The sequence below is a fragment of the Danio rerio genome, chromosome 1, assembly GCF_052040795.2.
Source record: "Danio rerio strain M-AB ecotype USA chromosome 1, GRCz13ab, whole genome shotgun sequence".
Taxonomy (NCBI): Eukaryota; Metazoa; Chordata; class Actinopteri; order Cypriniformes; family Danionidae; genus Danio; species Danio rerio.
The window spans coordinates 8,728,735-8,753,313 of NC_141021.1; the positions used below are offsets into that span (position 1 = coordinate 8,728,735).

The 24,579-nt window shown below is 36.7% G+C and overlaps 2 long non-coding RNA genes across 7 annotated transcripts in view; one reads left to right on the forward strand and one right to left on the reverse strand.

The window, feature by feature from the left end:
- Nucleotides 1-1,405: 1,405 nt before the first annotated feature.
- LOC147846673 (uncharacterized) lies at nt 1,406-4,693 on the reverse strand. Its single transcript, XR_015476193.1, has 3 exons — nt 3,073-4,693; nt 1,910-1,952; nt 1,406-1,772 (listed from the first exon to the last, which is right to left on the reverse strand). It is a non-coding gene; the product is annotated as an uncharacterized LOC147846673 (long non-coding RNA).
- The window catches only part of LOC141384472 (uncharacterized), a 41,749-nt gene continuing 18,579 nt past the window's right edge, over nt 1,410-24,579 (forward strand). For 2 of the 6 annotated variants that reach the window (XR_015476169.1, XR_015476170.1), the window contains exon 1: nt 6,343-6,608. This is a non-coding gene — a long non-coding RNA (uncharacterized LOC141384472). Of the gene's footprint in view, nt 1,775-3,046; nt 3,176-4,144; nt 4,234-6,342; nt 6,609-24,579 lie in introns of those variants that run through there. The other 4 variants (XR_015476171.1, XR_015476173.1, XR_015476174.1 and 1 more) reach the window with 4 other exon arrangements.

Below are 24,579 nucleotides of genomic sequence, written 5' to 3' on the forward strand. Positions count from 1 at the left end.
AAGTCTGTTCGAGACATCAGTGAGAAATGGGTTTCCCCAGAACACATGTCAATTTTCTTTGCCTTTGTCAGAACACTGTCATGTAAGCGTGACCTCCCATATACCGCAGAGAACAGTGTGTGTGTGTGTGTGTGTGTGTGTGTGTGTGTGTGTGTGTGTGTGTGTGTGTGTGTGTGTGTGTGTGTGTGTGTGTGTGTGTGTGTCATTGAAGGGTCTTTTACCCTTGTTTTGGCATCATGACATTATGGACAGTGAATGGAATATGATGTCGCCTGTTACCCAGAGTGAACTGTCACTTGTTTGACAGCTGATTTTGCTGCCTTTATTATGCATTTTTTTTACCAAAATGTATTTCTATATGCTACAAACAAGCAAGCAAACAGAGTCACTATGAGCGTATGTGCCAGATTTTGTCCAGAGCAGCCGAGTAAATTCATTTTACATGTTTAGTGTCAAAAATGTGCAGACAAAAGCCAAGCCGACAGCTCTGACAAGCTATTAATGTCCACCACAGGTTACAGAGATGTGTTTTGCTGTATATTATTATGGGATGGAAAGGCACCTTTGTTTAGAGAATAAGGCCACACGAACACAGGTATTTTCAAAACTGCATAGTTTAATTAATGTTTGTTTTCATTTTTTAAATGAATGTACTGTATATGCACAAAGACTTTTTTAATAGTTTGAATAGCTAATGTTAAAGGGATAGTTCACCCAAAAATGTAAATTCATCATTGAATTTGAGTAAATGTCATTATTTATTCAACCTTTACTTGTTTCAAACTTATATGAGTTTCTTTCATTCGTTAAACACAAAAGAAGATATTTTGAAAAATGCTGAAAACTATAGCATTTATTTTTCTTTCTACTGACCTTATTCTTCATTGCTGAAGTGCGCTTGTTTTCACGATTGTTTTAGAACTTCCGATTCAGTTGCCTACGGGAGAAATGACTAGGAATAATAAACTGTGGAAAACGGTCAAACTACTCGCTCTACAAACAGGTGTTTGCATGACTGTACAGACAAAATAGAAGAATATAATAAGAAAATATCAGTTTGCAACATCAAGGAGCAAAACGAGCTGTCTTTAACGTCTAAAAATAAATGGAAGTGAATGAGAACAGAAGTCTCGAGCCAAAAAGATTCAAATGACTGCGCCCGCTTGTACGCTGAGAATAAGGTGAAACGCTGTGTCTCATTTCAGAGGCTGCATCAAAGGATGCATTCGAAGTGTGCAGCGTCATCGCGGCACAACGAAGGCTGTCTCATTTCAAAAAAATTCAAAGGCTCCTTCAAACGCAGCCTCAAAATGTATCCTTCGTTTCCCAGGTTTCGCAGCCTCTAACGTCCCATAATTCATTGCGCGCTGCTAACGGCAGGACGCTTTTAAAAGAAAACTTAATTGTTTAAGTTTAAATGTATGAATTAAGTTTAGTTTACTTGGATATCTAAACACATGTTAAATAAACAAAAAGAGTATGACATGCCTTACGAAAGAGTGATTTTAAAGACAGTTTACATGTGTACATGTTTGGATCAAAAGAAATATATTTCCAGCTTTTATAAACCTTGTTTTGCCTTCAGATCGCTTAAAATGACTTTTAAAATCACTTTGAAAAAAGTCAGTACAATTTTTATTAGCACTTATTAACAGCAGCTGTTCCATCCATCCATCGACGATGCAGCTTCTGAAATGAGACACACAAGTAACGATTACAGGTTTTCAGCATTCTTCAAACTATCTTTTGTGTTCAACAGAAGGTTTGGAACACTGTGAGGCAGAGTAAATAATAAGTAATTGTCATTCTTGGGTGAACTACCCCTTTATTGTTCGAGATTATGTTACAACAATAGTTTTATTTATGTCATGAATAATATATCCACAAGAACACGAGTACTTTTTTCCACGCGGTTTCGCTGTTTGTCCACACGAAAACGGAGTATCAGGGGCCTCATGTATCAACGCTGCGTACGCACAAAAACATTGCGTACGCAAGGTTTCACGCTCAGAATCGCTCACGTTTGGATTTACTAACAATGAACTGAACGTGGGAATTTGCGCAGGTTCACGGCAGCTTTTTGGCAGGCGTACGCACATTTTTTGTGCGTGTCTGTTTTATTTCCATTGGCGACTCCTAGAGGCAGTTGTGTTAAATTCTTCTCTACAAAGTGTCTGAGCCTTGCAATGGCAGCTGTATGAGACGGGTTCATCTAGTAGGTATGTAAGATTTCCATACCATACAGTTGACCAGCTAAACATTAAAGCACAATTTGCAGTGGTCGCCTGTTTTCCCAATGTAATCTGAGCGATCTACCGCACGCACATTGCTATAAAGACACTATCTGAAGATGAATTTGCAAGCGTGAATCAGAAACATTTCCATTCAATAAATGTGCAAATAAAATATGATGCACAAACTTATTAATGATTCCTACTAGTCTTTCTCGTGATAAATAGTAGGCAAAATCTGATATGTGGCGGGGGGAAAAAAGAAGAAAGAGTTCATCAGACGCTGGATTCGAGCCGAGTTCATGCTCGAACGTGTCAAAACATGTTCACATGTGTCTTACGAGCGCGCCACTGAGACTGTTTAGAGTGCTGTAACATTTTACAGATATAATAATATTGAATGGAAATGTTACTGATTCACGCTTGCAAATTCATCTTCAGATAGTGTCTTTATAGCAATGTGCGTGCAGTAGATCGCTCAGATTACATTGGGAAAACAGGCGACCACTGCAAATTGTGCTTTAATGTTTAGCTGGTCAACTGTATGGTATGGAAACCTTATATACCTGCTGAACCCGTCTCATACAGCTGCCATTGCAAGGCTCAGACACTTTGTAGAGAGCAATTTAACACAACTGCCTCTAGGAGTCGCCAATGGAAATAAAACAGACACGCACAAAAAATGTGCGTACGCCTGCCAGAAAGCTGCCGTGAAGTTGCGCACATTCCCACGTTCAGTTCATTGTTAGTAAATCCAAACGTGAGCGATTCTGAGCGTGAAACCTGGCGTACGCAAAGTTTTTGTGCGTACGCAGCGTTGATACATGAGGCCCCTGGTGACTGAAAATGAAACTACCTAAAAACCAAGGTGAAGACTTTCTGAAGCTCCGACTAGAGTGTGCTCGTGTGGATACTACAATCGGAGTTTTTGCCTACTAACAAGTGTACGTGCTGTTTTGTCCTTTCTTTTTGGCCAACATGGCTGGGTTCACTTTACAGCGCGGAAAACAGGAATGAGGTAAATACCACACGTTCGCGCCAAACCTATCGCGGGCCACAGGAATCGTATTTTCACGATTGCATTGAATTTGCATTGAAATTGTATGCAATTTACTAACGAAAAATATTCCTGCTTCATTTGGTGTAAACTCAGCATAAAAGTGTCATTATTTCCGCATGTGTGCCCCTTGGCATGAGTCACAGACTAAATTTTTGCGTTTTTATGGACGGATTGTTTATTTTTATATTTTTTTACGAAAGCGGGAAAAGCTGTTTGTAAAAACGTGTACCTTTAGACATGACCTAAGAATGCAAATACTGTGGATATCAGTAAATAACCTAAAATTTCTTCTATTTTGAAGTCACTGCTTGAACATTTTAGAAGTTGAAGGCACACAACATCATCACAAGACATATATTAGGTTTGATTTATCGTAACGTCATGTGACCAAAATTCAATGTCTGGTCAACGTCTAAGAACAACGTTATTTTGATGTCCAATAATGACATCAAATGATGTTGATATGTGGTTTATTTTACTTGCGTTGGAAAGTGCAAGATCCATGTTGAGCCAACATCTTAAACCAGCGTCATATTGACGTCAAGTACTTCATCAGGTATAGCAATCAGAATTCAATGTCTGATAGACGTCATAGTGGTAACGTCAACACAACGTCAGGATATTTAGTTGATTTTAAATTCAGGATATTTAGTTTATTTTAGATTGTGTTGGAAAGTGACCAAAATCCAATGTCAAGCAAACACCTTAAACCTACATCATATCATTGTCAAACACTAACATGTATTCTTCAGATATGGCAATCAAAGTCCAACGTCTGATAGACGCCAAAGTGTAACGTCCACATAACGTCAAACTGTAACATCATTGGTTAAAGATTGATCTTTGATTTTAGGTTGGACATTGACGTTGGCCTGACGTTGGGTTCTGATGTCACCCTGATTTTCATTTCCAAACTAAATGCGACGTCCCCACGACGTTGAGGTAGGCTACAACATCAACCTGACATCATGGCAATGTCTTGTGCATTCAGGGTAACAGGGTAAAGCAAGCAGTTTTAAAGCATTCATTCATTCATTCATTTACATTTCATGAATTACCTATAATTTGCAGTACAGTATAAAAAGCATACAAGATATTTAAAAAAGAGCAATGATCAAAAATTGAAAAAATTTTCAGAGTCCTCCCAGTTACTGGTGTTAATCTGGCAACTTATGGTAATTTCCTAAATTAAGGCCTATTTGACAAACCCTATTTAAAGGGATAGTTCATCCAAAAAAGAAACGTTTCTCTTAATTTACTCACCCTCAGGTCATCCAAGATGTGACTTCATTTATTTAGTAGAATATTAAAGAGGCTTTTAGCTGAATCTTTGTCTTCTGCAGTAATTCATATAATGGCAGTCAATGGTCACCCATTTTTGAGAATAAAAATAAATTCACACAGACAAGATTTCTTTTTTTATTATTTAATGTTTGTGTATTGTTGTTTATTGTTAATAATAGTGTCAATGTTTGACATGGAATATCCTTTTTTGATTGCCATTTTTATTTGTCTTGTTTTACATCTATTATACTGATCAGGAGAAAAACATATATGTATATTCAGGTGCAGCGTGTAACGATAGGTAGTTTGAAAGTCACTTAATTATCACAGTAATCATTTTCAAAGAGTAAAGCATTAATATGCTATGTACTGAATCAGATTTCAGCATATACGAGTAAAAGACAGAAAGTAAAACTCTGACCTCGCCGGAGAAAGTTTTGTGTAACCTTAAAGAGAAATACGCTGACACTTGCCTATAAAACTCAAGCACAGATGTAAGAAATAGGGTCATAAATTGTTTTCATTGATCCTGTCATTGCAATCTTGTAAAACACACTATTTCATAATGGAATTCTTGTTCGTAATCCTTGCTCTTTATGTCTGTAGTCTGAAATGGAGAGATGTCCTTTGAGATTTGATAAAAAGTACAAGATCAAAAAGCTCAGAAACAAATCGTACTGATGAAACAATGTACTGCCACATAAAAATATCTTTCCTTTGAGAAGTACAGAGTTTAAGTGCAGGTAACACGGAGCGTTCGTGGATCATTTTTTTATTCAAAACTGTATGACTAAATTTTTAAAATTACTTTGGTAGACTATAAATCATGTCTGTAAATAAATGTAGACATTACGTAGAGTTATTTTAATGAATACAAATATTTGTGGACATACTTGTTTGCATTTTGTAAATTAATGTATATCCAGAAAGATTTTTTTTAATAATTGAATAGTTGATGTTAAAGGGGTAGTTCACCCAAAAATTAAAATTCGTCATTGAATTCATCATTCAAACCTTTATCAGTTTCTTGCAGGCTCATTCTGAAAACGTATTGCTATATACATTTCTAGAGAGTGCCAAACACGTCCCAGGAGCGATGTATTTTTAAGTTGTTGTTTTTTTTTGTGCCGTTTTTTTTTCTCGTATCCACCAGACGCTGCTGTGTAGCCTTTTTGAGATCTCAAATTTCTCTCGTTTAGTGCCATACATAAATGCTGTTCTCACACAAATCGCTGTCGACTGAATGACTGACTGAGCCACCCTCCTCCTTCCCTAAACCCAACCAATAGTGTTTTCAAAATCACGCATCGATGAATTTGCTCTTCAGTGTTTGGACTCTCAGTAATGATTTTAAACCACACTGAACTGAGCTAAACTGAACTGAACTTAAACAATAAAAACTGAACCACCCTTATCCAGTTACTATGACCATTTATGTGAAACTGCTTTGACACAATCTACATTGTAAAAGCGCTATACAAATAAAGCTGAATTGAATTGAATTGAATTGAATCATTGACCAGCTCACTGCCTCTCCTAAACACAACCGACAGTTTTAAAAGCAATTCAGAAAAACAAAAGCCCTCGCCTGATTTTTACCACGGTTTCAGATTTTACGAGACACTGCTCGCTGCAGAGCCATTTGAGCAGAGCTGAGCTCCAGCGAGGGGGAGCATGAGCTCTCGCTCATCCTCCTATAAGCTGTTTTAATGCATATACCAACCCCACCCCTAACCCTACCCGTGACATCAGTCGTAGAAGAAGTGCAAGAAAGGAGGAGCGATAGCTCAAGCTCCCCCTCGCTGGAGCTCAGCTCTTCCCAAATGGCTCTGCAGTGAGCACCACTTGGATTTTACCACATTCTCACCCTATTATTTACTTGTTTATTTTGTTTTTAGGCTTCTTTTTTTTGTCTGTAGCATCTTTTTTGCCACTCCTCTCTGCATCTCAAGTCTGCTGACATACATTACAAGCTAACTGGACAAACTGGCAACAGCGGGAAAGCTGTTCACAGGGAGGTAAATGGTCAGCTGGTAGGCTTGAAAAGAAACAGCGTCATACTGCCCCGTAGTGTTTGTTTTAAAGACGAAATGGTGCCATACATACTTCTGGCTACATAATTCGTGATGTCTAGTTATGTATATAGGGCTACGTTTTCTGAATGTGTTGGTTTCTTTCGTCTGTTGAAGAACAAAGAAGATATTTTGAAGAATGCTTGAAAACCATTGACTTCAATAGAATGTGTTTCCTACTATAATGGAGGTCAATAGTTTTTGAGCATTCTTCAAAATATCTTCTTTTGTGTTCAGCAGAAGAAAGAAAACCACTTGAGACAGAGTAATTTATGAATAAATTGTAATTTTAGGGTAAATTATCCCTTTAGCTTTGACAGTGGTTATATTTTTTCAATTGCTTTTTTCTCAATTCTCAATTGACATTTTTATTTTTCAAAATAATAAGTTTAGATCGTTGAACAATTAGCTTCTTGTTCACATCAGATTGACATTTCTTATTAATTTACTGTAACTGGATTGCAAATGCTTTGGCACATTTGTGCAAACAGTACAATTGTCTGTCGTTTGGACAAAAACGAATTGCATATGGCTTATTGATCAAATCTGATGAGTCAATTCTCATTTAACCTGTCAAACTCTTCACTACTTCTTAATCATTTTCCATCATGTTAGCCATCACACTCAAAACAATTTATTCAATTATCAAACATTTGTATATGCACATGTTTAAACCGTAAATATCTGATATTGACATTGTTTGTAATGCCTGAATAATTGATAAATGACCTCTAACTGCTGTACAATTTGCATCATTTAAATAAAATAAAGTTCTCAAGTCCCAGCAAACCATTTTGACTTTTGCACTCATAGTTTGGAGAATGTTTAGACTGTTTAAAAAAAAAAATTGTGCCAACGCAATTGAGAAAAACTATAATAGTAACAGCGAAATGCTTTTTAAAATAATATGTTTAATCATCCTTTGTATCCTTTAAATATGCACCTATCTTGAATATGAATTGAAAGAAAATGTATCAACATGTAAGAATAATCCTCTACTTGTCCATGTGCATAAATAAGTGTTTAATCAGTTCTTGTTCGGATATTATTTCATTATCTGAGAGATTCGTTTTACAAGTGTACCACTTGCACTCAAAAGAATTATGTTATTATGATTATAATTTTCATAAGAACATCTCAGTGTTTGATTGATCAGAGAAGAGCATGAATCAGGCTTAAAAGGATAGTTAAACAATGAAAATGAAGAAATTAAAGGAGAATAATTATTAAAGCAGAGTATCAAAAGAGATTTTTTGCTGAAACCACGGCTAATGTAATTCTACAGCCACAGGCAATCTGAGAGTCAGACAACAGATATAGTAAAAAAACAAAATTACAAAATCTGTAGATAAAGTTGTAAATCATTTTCAGCTTTTTTGCACAAACTGATCGTTTCACTTCTCATGATCTTAATGTATCGTCATAAGCACTCCATGCATACCATAAGCCACAGACAAAGACACAAGGCAAGTGTTTAACTACTATTTAAACAACGTATTTTACATAGTCTAGGCCACTACACTGTTTATAATTGTCATTTTCTGTTGTTTATTTCTCATTTTTTTATATAAACAATATTTTAAACTATTAACCATTAATATGATTGATATGATTGATTAATATGATAGTGGATAGAATGTACATATACAATAACTGGCCACTATATTTGGTACACCTGTCCAACTGCTCGTTAGCGGTAATTTCTAATCAGCCAATCACAAGGCAGCACCTCAATGCATTTAGGCATCTAGACATGGTCAAGACGATCTGCTCCAGTTCAAACCGAGCATCAGAATGGGGAAGAAATGTGGTTAGAGACTTTGAACGTGACATGGTTGTTGGTGCCAGACGGGCTGGTCGTAGTATTGTAGAAACTGCTGATCTACTGGGATTTTCACGCACAACCATCTCTAGGGTTTACAGAGAAAGGTCCAAAAATATCCAGTGAGCGGCAGTTCTGTGAGGCGCAAATGCCTTGTTGATGCCAGAGGTCAGAGGAGAATGGCCAGACTGGTTTGAGCTGATAGAAAGGCAACAGTAACTCAAATAAGCACTCGTTACAACTGAGGTATACAGAAGAGCATCTCTGAACACACAACACGTCCAGCCTTGAGGCAGATGGGCTACAGCAGCAGAAGACCACACCGGGTGCCTATCCTGTCAGCTAAGAACAGGAAACTGAGGCTACAAGTTGCACAACCTCAACAAAATTGGACAATAGAAGATTGGAAAAAAACGTTGCCTGATCTGATGAGTCTCGATTTCTGCTGCGACATTCAGATGTTAGGGTTCAACATGAAATCATGGATGTGCAGCCGACAAATCTGCAGCAACTGCATGATGCTATCATGTCAATATGGATTAAAATCTCTGATGAATATTTCCAGTACCTTGTTGAATCTGTGGCGCAAAGGATTAAGGCAGTTCTGAAGGCAAAAGGGGTCCAACCTGGTACTAGTAAGCTGTACCTAATAAAGTGGCCGATGAGTGTATGTGGATACAGTATATTCATAATAACATTCTGCATTTACTAATGCATTATTAAAATATTAATATTATTACAAATTTTATAAAAAATGCATCAACTAACATGAACTAAAATAACCTTATTGTAAAATTGTACCCATGTTTTTCCTGTGGACTGTGTACAGTAAATATCTTATATCTGAGGTTGATGCTGGAAATTGTGCACATTTATTCTACTTTGAAGTATCCATGTTTGTTTCTGGACAGGTTACGAGGCATTAGGCAATTCAGCATGTCATTCTGTGTGCAAAAACACAAGAGTATCAGAGGTTTCCTGCTCCAGGAGCCAATTCAGTTTGAGTTTGAAAAGTCAAAGGTAATAATGATGAAAACCTTGGTGCACTGCACTAACCCAATTTGAAAGCTTTTTCCCTCTTTGTTGTCCTGAAATGATTAGAATATGTTTGAGTTGGTTCAGTTTTCCTCTCTAAAACCCACATTTTACACTAGAGCAAAGCAAAGCAAAGGCAACACATATTTTATAAGGATGTTTGTATTACATTTTTGTAAATCAGCCAAAGGGGAAAATTAAGAGTATGTAGAATTTAGCAATAAGGGAGAGCTATTAAGGCCCTTTTAACAAGACGTAAAATAAGTCTATGAAGTCCGGAGTGCGTATGTGATCTTTCAGCTCAAAATACTCTCAAATAATGTTTTATAACTCTTTGAAACTAACCCTTTTTGGCTTTGATCCTAATTGTGTTCTTTTGGTGACTGTTACTTTAAATTCAAATGAGATTGTGTTTTTTTTAAAAGAGGGTGGAGCTACAAATGCCTATGTGTCAGCATATTGTCAGATTCAAAAGCAAGGCTTAAGTCTTATGCTAATGAGGGAGAGATTGTCACCAATAGGCGGGGCTTAACCCCTTTCATGACACGTACAAATGGAGAATGTCAATTAAAGTGTTTCCGCAGACTGGTTTTATGAACTGTGATTATAAAAAATGTATTTATTTATTTATTTTTTATCATTAGAAGCTGGTTATATTCACAGTCTTTAGAGTTTAAACCCCTTAAAGAGTGATTTTTGCATAATAGGTCCCCTTTAAAGTCTATTTTCCCATCACATATGTCTCTACAAAAGTACTTTTCCTCTGGAATCAGTTTGGAGGCTTGCTCTGTGGGCTGTCAGGACAGTCTGACATGCTGCTCAGGAGGCTCTCACAGCTCTGGGTATTTCTCATGAAACATTTAATATAGTACACTTTGTACTGTTATTTGTGAACTAATTTAGTTGTGAATTGAAGTATAGCAACAAACCAGACCAGTAAGAGCTAGGAGTCATTTGCCCACTTACTGTAGAGTCCAAACAGAAGGTTTAATCAAAAATGAAGGTTATTAAAAGGATTTTTTCCCTTTTGATATGCTACTTATACAAATAGACAGCAAATGAACTCTTTACAATAATGTCTTTGTTGATGTTATTTATGCATAACATGACCTAACAATGGCAATTCAGATATTTTGATAAATATGTATGTTCAGAGTGGTTCATAGTGCAGTAACTACTGTTAACAGATTCAGCCAAGTCTTAAAATTGGCACACACCAAACACTAAATTGGTGTTGCCAAGTATATAAAAAAAATGTGTTACTAACCAGTTGGCTGGTAGCCTTTTTTATTCATTATTACAATGCCCCTGAATGTGATATGTTCCTTATTGTCATTGCTACTTCATATATAGTATTAATAGTTAATATTAAGAAATTAAATGTCCTTGTTTCTTTTGAATTGCTTATACACTTTTTTTCGGAAAATTCGATGTAGCTATCAGAACAGAAATGTGTGAATTAATCATGGAACAAAGGTATTAAAACATTTAGACATTTAAAGGCCCCGTGAAGGGCTTTGAAACATGCATTTTTATTCAATGTTTGACATAATTTCATTCGAAACACAAAGAGAGGGTGGGACATAATGTAGCCCCGCCCTTTTACACAAAAGAAGCCAATAGCAGTTTCTTTTATCACCACTCTTCCAGTGAGAGTGGTCGAGCCCAAGCGCATCAAATAAAAGCATCTTGATGGGGGCGGAACATGTCAGATACTACAGATCATTTGATTGGTTATGATTCGATGACAAATTCAGGTGATGTGAATAAAACCGTTGATCCATTAGACAAACTGCAAGCTTTACATGTTTATATCAGTTTAATATCTACTAAACACCAATTTTGTCACTGTTTTGGAGCACACTAGCTCATAGATATCCTAAAAACTTAACAATACTGACATTTAAACAAACTTTTTTTTAATTTCTTGGGACCTTTAAGGCAATGCAGATAATACAGGCACATTGTAAAAAAAGGTTTACTTAACTTTTTAGTTGGCTCAACTTGCATCAAGTAAAATGCAGTACTTGGGTTAAAAGTTGAGTCAACTCAAATAAGCTGTTTAGCAAGTTATCTTACAAATTTAAGTTGAGTCAACTTTTTAAAGTGTATATAAATATTTACCAATTAACTGAGTGATTTGGAATTGTGGAAATATAGCAATTTGTAAAATAAAGGTTATACTTACTCTGACAAAAGTCTTTTCATCCTATAATAGTTCAGTTTAAGAATCAATTCTCGTTATTAACCATTGGCACTATCTATTATTAATATGTTGACTGTTTATTAGTACTTAGAAAGTACATGTTCTGCGCGATCTTAATCTACGTCCCTAATACTCAATCCTAGCTACTAACCTAATAGCTATTAATAAGCCGCAGATTAGAAGTTTAGTGAGCTAAAAGTCCGTAGGTTCCAGCTAGACTCGATGGTGTTTTAGTGAACAGCTGTTCTGTTCCTGTCAGCGAACTCCAATAATGTCCAGCTACATACCCAACTGCCTTCAGATTCAACAGATTTAGAGTGTTTTAATGGTGTTTTACTTTTATTTTGAATGGATATGAATAGTAGATCAATAGATGAATAGTAGTAAGTCTAATTTAAAGCAATTTCCTGTCAGGTTCATTTAATGAAGAAAAGGCCTAAATACTCTACAGTTGTAAAGAATTTCTGAAATAAAGAATTCATGAGCTTTGAACCTGTCTGTGCATTTATATATATATATATATATATATATATATATATATATATATATATATATATATATATATATATATATATATATATATATATATATATATATATATATATATATAAATATTATGTTTTACATATTTTATACATAAATATATAAATTGTTTAGTTTTTTAATATAAAATTATGTAGAAAAATAAAAGAATAAGAAAAGGCAAAAGAAATGTTTTGCTAATAAACAAAGCTTTATAATAAGCATTTTCTCTAGACAATCAGTTTGGGCCTTCAAAAGATTTTCTAAGAGGGAGGTGGGCCTCGAAGTGAAAAAAGTTGGTAACCACTGCTTTAGGGTACACTTTTGTACTTTTAAAGTTGACTTTTGTACTTTTAAGGTATTGTGAGGTACACGTTTGTAATTTTAGGTATAAATATGTACCTTTTAAGGATCTGTTAGAAACAAAAACTGTACCTTTTGAAAAGGCAACACCCCACTGACAGATTTTATTTAAATTGTTCTTCATGAATACCCTATTCTCTAAGGCCCCGTTTACACTAGTGCATTTTAGTTTTAAAATGGCTTTTTAGAAAGAAAACAATCCGCGTCCACACTAGCGTTTCACCCAGCTCTCCGTCTACACCAAAACACTGAAAACGCACATCACGTGACCACACACACACACTCTCTGGCATGCGCTGCAGCCTATCTACCCAGATGAGAGCTGTGCGCTTCGGAGTGTTTATCAAGGATCTCCCACTGGATCTAATTGCACTATATTTGCTAAACGTGAAATTTAATTCATCTTGTTGTCTATACAACATATTCCCCGACTTTGGTCTTTTGAATCTATTACTTGTTCTCAGGTAACGTGTTTTGGCTGAGCGCAAAGATAAGTTGATCATAAATCTAACCACATTCTGCATATTGAGTAATTGCTTGCCTTTATTTCCTATAATGTATAACCTTATTGTTCGTTGTACTTTTATAATGGCCATTATTGATTATTAAAACTGATATTCAGCAAAAGAGAGGGCATTCATAATTTCAATGAAAATGAAAGGAGGCAGTGATGTTATAGGCTCCGTTTTATTATGTATACGCATACAGTGAAGATGACGCTCATATATGCAGCACAACGCCTCAACATTTCTGCTGTCTGTTAAGTTGTTAATATCAAAATGAAAATAGCAGTTCATCATGTTTTCATTTTATTGTTAAGATAGTGAAACAATGTAGCCAGGATGATGTGAATAAGGTTATAAAGTACACTGTTCCCTTTAAAGATTTACCCGACATGTCCTCGGTGGTCTGTTTTCCATATCAAACTTGCGAAGTCTGAACTTACAAGGAGAGGATGCAGGACTGAACTGTGTGTGTGGGCTACTTAATATTGAGGTAAAGCCCCAATCAGATAGGCGAATGTCGGCAGCCCCGCCTCCGTTTTCAGATGTCTCTGTTTCCCCCATCCACTCTGAGACGGAGCAGCAGCGTTTTAGGATGAAAATGGCCTCTTCAACGTTTTCAAAACGCTCCGTTTTCGGCGCTCACCAACTCCGGCGTAACCGTAGCAAAACTTATGCATTTTCAAACTAGATCGCATTAGTGTAAAGCCTAAGGGGTTCAGAACATCATCACGGGTACAATTAAGTTTTTGTTTACAGTATCGTTCATTAAACTGTTGCAATCACACATTTCGCCGTCTGTGAAACATATGTGTCATCGCACACCTCCAGTTGAGAAAGCACCATGGGCTAAAAGAGTCATTATTGAAGTGAGACTGATCCCACTTACCCCTCAGGTCTCTGTAAAGACGCACTGTCAACCTGCGCAGATTTGCTCATCAGATAAGCGGCTCTGATTCATTTCTGCTGACCTCGGGGAGTCTCAAATGATCCCACTGCATTTCAAATACATTTAGTTAGTTTTTTGTAGCAGATTAATGATTGTATTACAGTATTAACACAAGCTGGCCTGTAGTGTTGACATCATAATAAGTCGTAGGCTGTTTGATGAAGTATATGGCAAGCCATTTAAAGGTCTCGTGAAATTATAAAGTCTTAAGTATATCTATTAGCTATAGTGTGCTCCAAATCAGTGACAAAGTTCACATTTAGAAGACATTAACATCCAAAGCTTGCAGTTTGTCACTTCAGCCTAAATGGATCAATGATTTCTTTTACATCACCTCATACTTCAGTTACTCATCAATTCTTAAGATCAATCAAATGCTCTATAGTATCTGACATGTCCCACCCCCTTCAAAAGATTTGCTTTTGTTTTGATGCTTTTTATCTCAAACACTCTCACTGGCAGAGCTGTGATGAAATGATATGCTATTGGCTGTTTTTTAAAGGGGAGGGGCTTCTATATGTTACACCCTGTCTTCATGTTTCAGTTGAGATTGTCAAACATGGAATAAAAAAAAAGCATTTATGGGACCACTAACTTTCATAAAAACTAGTGTATCAAGTAATACTATTATAATTTTTGTGCCATTTGCACTCTATGACATTGCTGGGGGGAAAACTCTAGAAACCTTTTTTTTTAACGAGCGTTGCTTAAAAAATGCGTTCAGAAAACCTGCGCATGTCCATGTTTGCCAGCTCAGCAAAAAGGCTGGATGATGGTCTTCTCCATAGGGATTACAGGGAAGCCCTGGAAGGAAATCCTGCATCGGTTCCACTCTGATTAGCCGTCAAACATGTAGAAGCACGACCACTATCACACAGAAGCCAGGGTAATTTGCTTTAATAGCGAGACAACCCTGGGTCTGTTCAGAGTAATGAATACACAGAGTGTGCCAGAGGCCAGAGAGCGTGAACAGCCTAGGAAACAGGCCAGAAGGACCTGTGAAGTCAGCCTTGTAAATACAGACTAACATGTATTTCCTACTCTAAAGCATTAGAGAGTTACAAATAGATGCTGTATATAAAAATATATAAAAAATATTATTTAAGGGGCACACAGTAGCTTAGTGGTTAGCACTGTCGCCTCACAGTCGGATGGTCACTGGTTCGAGTCCCGGCTGGGAAAGTTGACATTTCAGTGTGGAGTTTGCATGTTCTTGCTGTGTGGGTGGTCCGGTTTCCCCCATATGGTAGACATTTGTTTGGTGAATTAGGTAAACAAAATTGGCCATAGCTGTTAATAGTTGGTGGTTCATTCCCCTGTGGCGACCCCTGATAAATAAAGGACTAAGCTGAAGGTAAATGAATGGAAAGATTATTCAGTAAGGAAATATTTTTAGCAAGAATCCATGATAAGAGCATCAGTAAAATGGAGACTCTCAGATTGTTTGTTTGAGTTGGCTGAAGTTTGTTATATTTTCCATAATCTAACATCTTCTGTAATTCGATCATGTCTGATGTTTCTCCTTCTTTGACTGAATATAAAAGCAATAACTTTGGATTAGAGTCTAAATATATTATACATATTATAAGACAATGAAAGTGTTTTTTGACCATGCATGCATATCAGCATGTTGATGGAGACCCCCAAAACCAAAATATGACCTTTTATAATGCACAATAGGGGCTATTAAATAACAAATGTCTTAAAATTGCAGCTAGTCCCTTAGCTGTTAAGCAGTATTGCTTTTTTTTTCTTTTATAATCTATTAAATTGCTAATTGTTTATCATCACAATAAAATCCCTTTGGGGGATTTCATTAAACTCTGCTGTTCAAATTAAACAAAACAATAATTAATTATTATTACTGTTGTATTTTAATAAACAGCTGTTGATCTCAATGACACATGATTTCCATATAATTATTATTTATTTATTTAGCAAAACATTTAATCCGAAGCAAAACGCCATTAATGCGAATCAGATCCTTGACCTTGTGATGTGATGTGACCTTTAAGCTGCAAAATGTTTAAACGTACAAAACAACACAGCCTAAAAACAAATATATTTCAGAGGCATTGTGTTTGGCCACTATCAGACAGCCTTGATTTGCAGGTTCGCGCTGGATGATTATGTTAATGCAGTCTCAGCAAGCCCTTCACAGCCTCCAGCAAGGAAATTACACCGCAATGAAATAATTAAAAGGAGTCTTTCTTCGATGCCAGTATTGGGCTCACAAATTATACATGAAACATCAAGCCTGAAAAATGCTGCTTCGGTAGATTTTAAGGCACAAGCCACTGTGCGTCATCTTGCAACGGTTTGACTTCAGTGTGAGGTTTTCCGAAGATTATTAAAATGGTGCAGACCTCTGTGAAATTGTAAGTAAATCTGTCTCCTGAGTGGTTTGGTGCAATGCATGCGAGTGGATATGTAATACCTGGAGAAAGCGTTTGGTTAGCTTTGCCATCAATTTCCACTGGCGTAGATTGCTAACAGAATTAATCCACCAATCACTCGGCTGCAACTTCATAGTATTAGGCCTGTAGAAGTGGATGAGATGACCTGCTGGAGTTCAAATTGAATGCAATTAATGCAATAAATAAATGCAGTTAATCACCAGCATATTACTCTATTCTTAAACCTAACCCCAAGTAATAACATCGTCACACATTCAGTATTAATCCACATTAGCAAAAGTTAAACTGTTTTGAAAATTGATCGCGCATGCGTGTGTGTAGGAAGGGTGTAGCAGTTGATTCTGTTCTATTGTAGAATTCTAGTTCCCCCTCTACTTAGCGTGTCCACTAACAGCATATGCAGACACACCCAAACACATCTGGATGTACGAAAAGCAAATAGATTCTAAAAGTATGTATTTTTCTCGAACTTGAAAATGAAAAGGACTAACACAACTGTAGGCCAGGCATGTCCAAAGTCGGTCCTAGAGGGCCGGTGTCCTGCAAAGTTTAGTTCCAACCCCAATCAGACACACCTGGGCTAGCTAATCAAGCTCACATGCTGTGTTCACACCAGACGCGGAACGTGCGGATAAATCGCGCTATTCGTGCGTAAATATTTGAGGTTACTCGCTTCATTCGCGCGTCAAATTCACTCCAGAACAGACACGGATTCGCGTGATAGGCAGAGCTTCTGTCTGCCCGGTGACTGTAGCTTCGTTGCTAAATGGCTAACATGGACTTTATGAAGAAAATAACAGTGTTTATGTACTTTATGAAGGCTGAAAAACAGCGTTGATACGTTTAGGACCGTGTCTGAGTCCACTACATGCTTTCAGAGGTGCATCCAGCTCTGTGAGCTCATAAACTCCTCCAAAAACTGAACCTGGACCACAGAGGCTTTCAACGGTGCTTCTGACTGAGCCAAGCCCAGTTTGATGACTTGTTGTCGGTGTCGCCTGGAGGATTTCCCCTGGGACACCATCAACAATCACGCCCCCACAAGAGCAAGCTTCTGATTGGTTAACGCAACCTACACGCAATTTTGGGTGTGTCTTCATTCGCGGACACGGTTTGTAGAGGGGGAACTGGAATTCCAGAAGTGAACAGAATCAACTGCTACACCCTTCCTACACACACGCTGCGCGGTCAATTTTCAAAACAGTTTATCTTTTGCTAATGTGGGTTAATACTGAATGTGTGTCGATGTTATTACTTGGGGTTAGGTTTAAGAATAGAGTAATATGCTGGCGTTTAACTGCATTTATTTATTGCATTCCTGCATTGGGCTCTCATACCACCACATAATACTCTCATTCATAGCCGTGGTGGGCTTTTCTCTCTGTCTCGTGTTGAACACAGTTGACCAATCGCAACAGATTGGGTCATCGGTCCAATCACTGCAGATTAGCTTTGTGCTAAGGAGGGGTTTGGGAAAAAATGAATTGCTGAACAATTTATATGGCAGTCGCTGGGATAATTGGGTAAAAATAAATGCATTATAAGGCAATGAAAGTGTTTTTTTGACCTGCTGGAGACCCCTAAAACCAAAATATGACCTTTTTTATGCAAAACAGGGGCTTTTTAATGACTAATTTGAATGGAAACCAGACAGTTAGGACACATCTCTGTCTTATTAATTGCATTGCAGTCCAATAAAAAGATGCATTACACCAACTGAAAACTGCCACCAGTACTCCGCCGTTACTGATCAATACCTATCCGCTCAGCATTTTATGAGGGAGATATTGTGGTAGATGAGCCGTTCCTGAGAGCTAGATCACTGGAGACGCAAGGCAGCGTTCCTATTGCAAACCACTGAAGCAACTCAGCCTCTATCCCGAGCCAGCTGACAACCACCTTATATATTGCAGTCACCCCAAACCGCACAGGCAAGCATTCAATTACAGTCTCACGCAGGTCAGCAGAGTCCAACGCCAAACGCTGCTGGAGGCTTGTCATGTAGACATACGGTGGTGGCGTCCTACCATGTCCGACCTGTAAAAGATGAGCAGCGCAGCATTCACAGATGTGGATAAAGATGGATGTGGTATTCCCAACAATGAGGTGCTGTGAAATGACTTGGATACACATATTCATACGTAGTGACAGTCAGCGATGCAAAGAGAGCTGAAAAATCAAAACTGTATAAAAGAAGCATCACTTACACAAAAAAAGTTACGTAAAAGTATCTGAGGTAAATATTACACAAAGCTTGAGTTAAAAGTTGGCTGTTTAAAAGTCAATAAGGGTGCTTTCACACCTGGGAATCGATTAATTTGTTCTGAAACAGGGATTCGAATTGTTACATAAGCCCCTTTCACACATACAGACCTTTCTTGCCGCTAATTTTCCGGAAAGGTTGTATGTGTGAACAGGTCCTTTTTGAAAATACCGGTAAATTCGTTCTGGCTATTTTCCGGAAAGAGAAGTTGTAACATTACCGGTAATTTGCCGGAATGCTGCGCTGTGTGAATGCAGAAGGAAGATTGCCGTAATAAGCGCGTCCACGTCTAGAACGGGCTGACGTGAGACGTCTGCTTTAGCCAATCACAACAGTCAGACGCATTCACGTGCGCGCGGTTTATGAGAATAAAAGCCTTTGAATATTTTTTCCAGACACCTTTAGCTGCTAGATGTTAGTCAGATAATGTTTCTATGTTCCTTCTTAATGCTATGTAAATAATTATCGATAAAATGTTTATGATAATCCGTTGTTTGCTTACCTTCAAGCTTTGCGTGTGCCCGTGAGCGCCCATAGCGCCAGCACACACACATATCAAAGTGTTTCCCTATGTTTTCATTAGAGTTGTACTCAATACTGATCCATTCGAGGAGTTTGTAATGTAGTCAAATGTTTACAAACAGAAGCGCAGCCGTTTAGAGGTCATTTCTGGTTAATGATGTCAGAATTTACCGGCATTTTGCGATGCATGTGTGAATGCTCTTTTCCGGAAAAATTCCGTAACGTCCTCGCCTGTGTGAACAGCGTTTTTTTTAATATACCGGTAAAGTAGTTACGGAAATTTTCCGGATATTTACCGGTATCACTGTGTGAAAGGGGCTATTGTTGCTCTTTGGTCTTGTGTGGTTTGCTTTTACACGGCAAAGTTTCTAAACGGACCAAAATAGCTAAAACAAGTCATGTGTGAGTAAACTCTCCTTACATTGTGGATAATGCTGTCCCCTCACAGCAAGAAGGTCGCTGATTCAAGTCCTGGCTGAGCGGGTTGACATTTCTGTGTGGAGTTTGCATGTTCTCCCCATGTTGGCGTAGGTTTCCTCCGGGTTTCATAATTCCCAATATCAATGTTTTAAACATTAACTGAGCTGAGCTAAATGGCACTGTTGTCTTATGGTAACTGGTGATTTTTGTTCATGGCATTATTGATGTGCTATTTAATCTATATTTAATCAGTATTTATACAGTTAAAGTCAGAATTATTAACCCCCCTTTGATTTTGTATTTCTTTTTTAAATATTTAACAAATTATGTTTAACGGAGCATTTTCACAGCATGTCTGATATTATTTTTTTTTTCTGAGGTAAGTCTTATTTGTTTTATTTCAGCTAGAATAAAAGCAGGTTTGGATTTTTTAAAAACCATTTTAAGGTCAAAATTATTTGCTCCTTTAAGCTATATTTTTTCCGATTGTCTACAGAACAAACCATCGTTATACAATAACTTCTTTAATTACCCTAACCTGCCTAGTTAATCTAATTAACCTAGTTAAGCATTTAAATGTCAAAATAAATCAGCTATTAGAGACGAGTTAATGATACTATTGTATTCATAAATATGTTAAAAAAATCTTTTCTGCGTTAAACAGAAATTGAGGAAAAAAATAAAACGGGGGCTAATAATTCTCAGTTCAACTGTATATATATATATATATATATATATATATATATATATATATATATATATATATATATATACACACAAAAATATCCATTCATCATTTATTTTCTTGTCGGCTTAGTCTCTTTATTAATCCGGGGTCACCACAGCGGAATGAACCGCCAACTTATCCAGCAAGTTTTTAAGCAGCGGATGCCCTTCCAGCCACAACCCATCTCTGGGAAATATACAAAAATATATTAAACAATAATAATGTTTCAACAAATAAGCAGTAATAAAATATTTGTACAAAAAATAATAGAAATATGATAATAAAATAATAAAAATAGTAAAAGTGTCAATAAAAAATATAGTAAGAAATTGCACGTTTTATTATTATTTTTAATGTATTGTTGTTGTTATTTAAGCAAATAATAAAAAATAAAGAAAGAAACGTTGCAATAACAGGCCTACTACTGAACTATAAATAACTATATTATAGTTTATTTAATAATAATAAATAATAACATTTGTTTAAGGGCATCATGGTGATTTGTTTAAGGGCATCATGGTGGCGCAGTGGGTAGCACAATTAAAATGAATTAAAATAATAATAATAATAACAATTCATTTATTCATTCATTCATTTTCTTTCGGCTTAGTCCTTTTATTATTCTGGGGTCACCACAGCGAAATGAACTGCTAACTTATCCAGCATATGTTTTTTTCACAGTGGATGCCCTTCCAGCTGCAACCCACAAGTGGGAAACACCCACATGCACTCATTCACACACATACACCACGGCTAATTTAGTTATTCAATTCACCTATATTGCATCTCCGGAGCACCCGGAGGAAAGCCACGCCAACACGGGGAGAACATGCAAACTCCACACAGAAATGCCATCTGACCCAGCTGAAGCTTGAACCAGCAACCTTCTTGCTGTGAGCCGACAGTGCTAACCACTGAGCCACTGTGTCGCCCCATAATAATAACAATAATAATTGCAATTAGATGGTTTTTCAACTTATTATTAACTGTATTATTTATTTATTTATCTATTTATGTTTGTTCAATTATTCATTCGTTAATGCTTTTGTTTGTCCGTTCTTTCGTTTGTTTGTTTATTCGTTTATTTAAATAGCAAGAGTGGAAGATTTTTTTCAAACATTTAAAGCTTTTATTTTGGCTGGAAAATCAGCAAAACTTAAATTAAAGCTTTTGTTCAGAAATACATCACAGTAGAGAAGACAGATTTCCATTTAACACTGACCTCAGATGACAAAAATAAACTTCAAAATCTCCTTTTCAATTCCTAAACTTCACTGTACAGAACAATTTACAATATCCACACAATCAATAAATAATAAGTGCAGTATAGCTCACGGCTTCAAACGCTTGCACAAAGGTTACCAGCAGTCGTTTCAGAGAGGGAAGAGCAGTCTGTGTTTTTGGTATTCAGGCTCTATCAGTGGAGAAGCATCTATTGGGAAGAATGGCTCCCCATTAGTATGCGAGTGGTGGACGGCGCCTCATCTGCCGGGCCCTCAGAGGTGTCCCGCGGGCATGCTCATGGTCAACATCCCCTCACAGGTGGAGGAGAAGCTGACACGCACGTCACAACAGGCCAAAGCCCCTCGGCTGTTCAACACATTCTGCAGCACTTATGCAGATTGTCTCGGAGATGTAGTTCAGGAAGGGTCTGCATGAGAATCGTTCATTAGTCGCCTACACACACACACACACACACACAAACCCAAAGTTTGAAAATAAGAGCTCTTTTTTTTACTGGTGAGAACGTGAGTCATGGTGTGTGTTAATGTTTTATGGTTTGCCATTGTTAAGTATTAAAAAAAATAATAGTAATAGTAATAATAAAGTTGTTATTATTATTGCTATTATTATTATTGTTATTATTATTAATAATATTATTGATATTATTATTAGTCGTAGGAGTAGTAGTATTGTTAATATTAATATGCTTAGTAGTAGTAGTATTGTTTTTATTATTATTATTAAAAATAATAATATTGTTGTTATTTTTATTGCTATTATTATTATTATTAATAATAATAATAATAATGTTGTTGTTATTATTCTTGCTAGTAGTAGTAGTAGTATTGTTATTATTAATATGCTTATTTTTATTAATATTGTTTTTAATATTATTATTAGTAGTAGTAGTATTGTTAATATTAATATGCTTAGTAGTATCATTGTTATTGTTATTAATATTAATAATAATAATACTGTTGTTATAAGTATTGCTATTAGTAATAGTAGTAGTAGTATTGTTAATATTAATATGCTTATTATTATTATTATTATTAATGTTATTGTTATTATTATTTGTAGAATTGTTAATATTAATATGCTCGTTATTAGCAGTAATATTATTCATTCATTCATTCATTCATTTTCTTTTCGGCTTAGTGCCTTTATTAATCTTGGGTCGCCACAGCGAAATAAATCGCCAACTTATCAAGCATATGTTTTACGCAGCTGATGCCCTTCCAGCTGCAATCCATCACTGGGTAACACCCATACACACTCAATCACACATATACACTATGGCCAATTTAGCTTACCCAATTCATCTATACCACATGTCTTTGGACTGTGGGGGAAACCGGAGCACCCGAAGGAAAAATGCCATTGAGGAAAAAAATGTTGATTTATTTTTCTATTAAGGTTTATATTATTGGAGAACATGATATTTTAAAGTATGTGTACCAGGTTCAGTCTTGCTGGAATCAATATACAAATTGACCTCAACCTGGCAATTAACAACCAATTTTGCTGTTGATTAGTTAGATCTCTAGCATCTGTTGTGGAAATGGAAGGAGAAGAGTCAGGTGGTGCTCTGGCAAAGAAATATTAAGTGTAAAATTTAACAATGGCTGGACGAAAGAGTTTAATTTCTTGTCTTGATGCCATGTAAACAATGCCCACGCATCTCAGCGTATTCAGTCACAGTGGCAGATTAGCGCAGCTTATGCGCTATAACAACAACCCACAAATGGCTTTCATTCACAAAAAAAGGGGGCATTTTTGGTACAATAAATCATTCATTCATTTTCTTTTCGGCTTAGTCCCTTTATTAATCTGGGGTCACCACAGCCGAATGAACCGCCAACCTATCCAGCATATATTTTACGCAGCGGATGCCCTTCCAGCCACAACCCATCTCTAGGAAACATCCACACACACACACACACATTCACACTCATACACTATGGACAATTTAGCCTACCTGTACCACACGTCTTTGGACTGTGGGGGAAACCAGAGCACTCTGAAGAAACCTTCAATAACGCAGGGAGAACATGCAAACTCCACACAGAAACGCCAACTGACCCAGCCAAGGCTCGAACCAGTGACCTTCTTGCTATTAGGCACTACCTACTGTGCCACGGCGTCACCTACAATAAATCAATATCTTGAAAAAAATGGCAATGATATGACTCCAAAACAAAACACTTTAAATAAAATACTATTTGAACTGCATGTGATATGACCATAAAACAAAACCAAAAAACTGTGAACATGCAAATGCGCTTTAGAAATCATATCAACTATTAACTAAAAGGAATAATCCAGTTTACAAAATCAAACTAGACAAATTTTATTACCCTCTAGTATTAAACCATTTTTGAATCCATTCAGCTGTTCTCCAGGTATAGAGGGAGCACTTTTAACTTAACTTAGATCATTGAATCAGATTAACCCGGTTTAGTCAAAAATGACCAAATTTATTCTTTATTAGGTACACTTGTCCAACTGCTCTTTAACTCAAATTTCTAATCAGCCAATCACATGGCAGCAACTTAGACATGGTCAAGGCGATCTGCTGCAGTTCAATCTGAGCATCAGAATGGGGAAGAAAGGGGATTTAAGTGACTTAGAACGTGGCATGGTTGTTAGTGCCAGACGGGCTGGTCTGAGTATTTCAGAAACTGCTGATCTACTCGGATTTTCACACACAACTATCTCTAGGGTTTACAGAGAATTGTCATAAAAAGAGAAAATACTGAACTGAGACTACAATTTGCACAGGCTCACTGAAATTGGACAATAGAAGAAAACATTGGAAAAACATTGCCTGGTCTGATGAGTCTCGATTTCTGCTGCAACATTCGGATGGTAGGGTCAGAATTTGGCATCAACAACATGAAAGCATGGATCCATCCTGCCTTGTTGGTGCTAGTGTAATGGTGTCAGGATATTTTCTTTA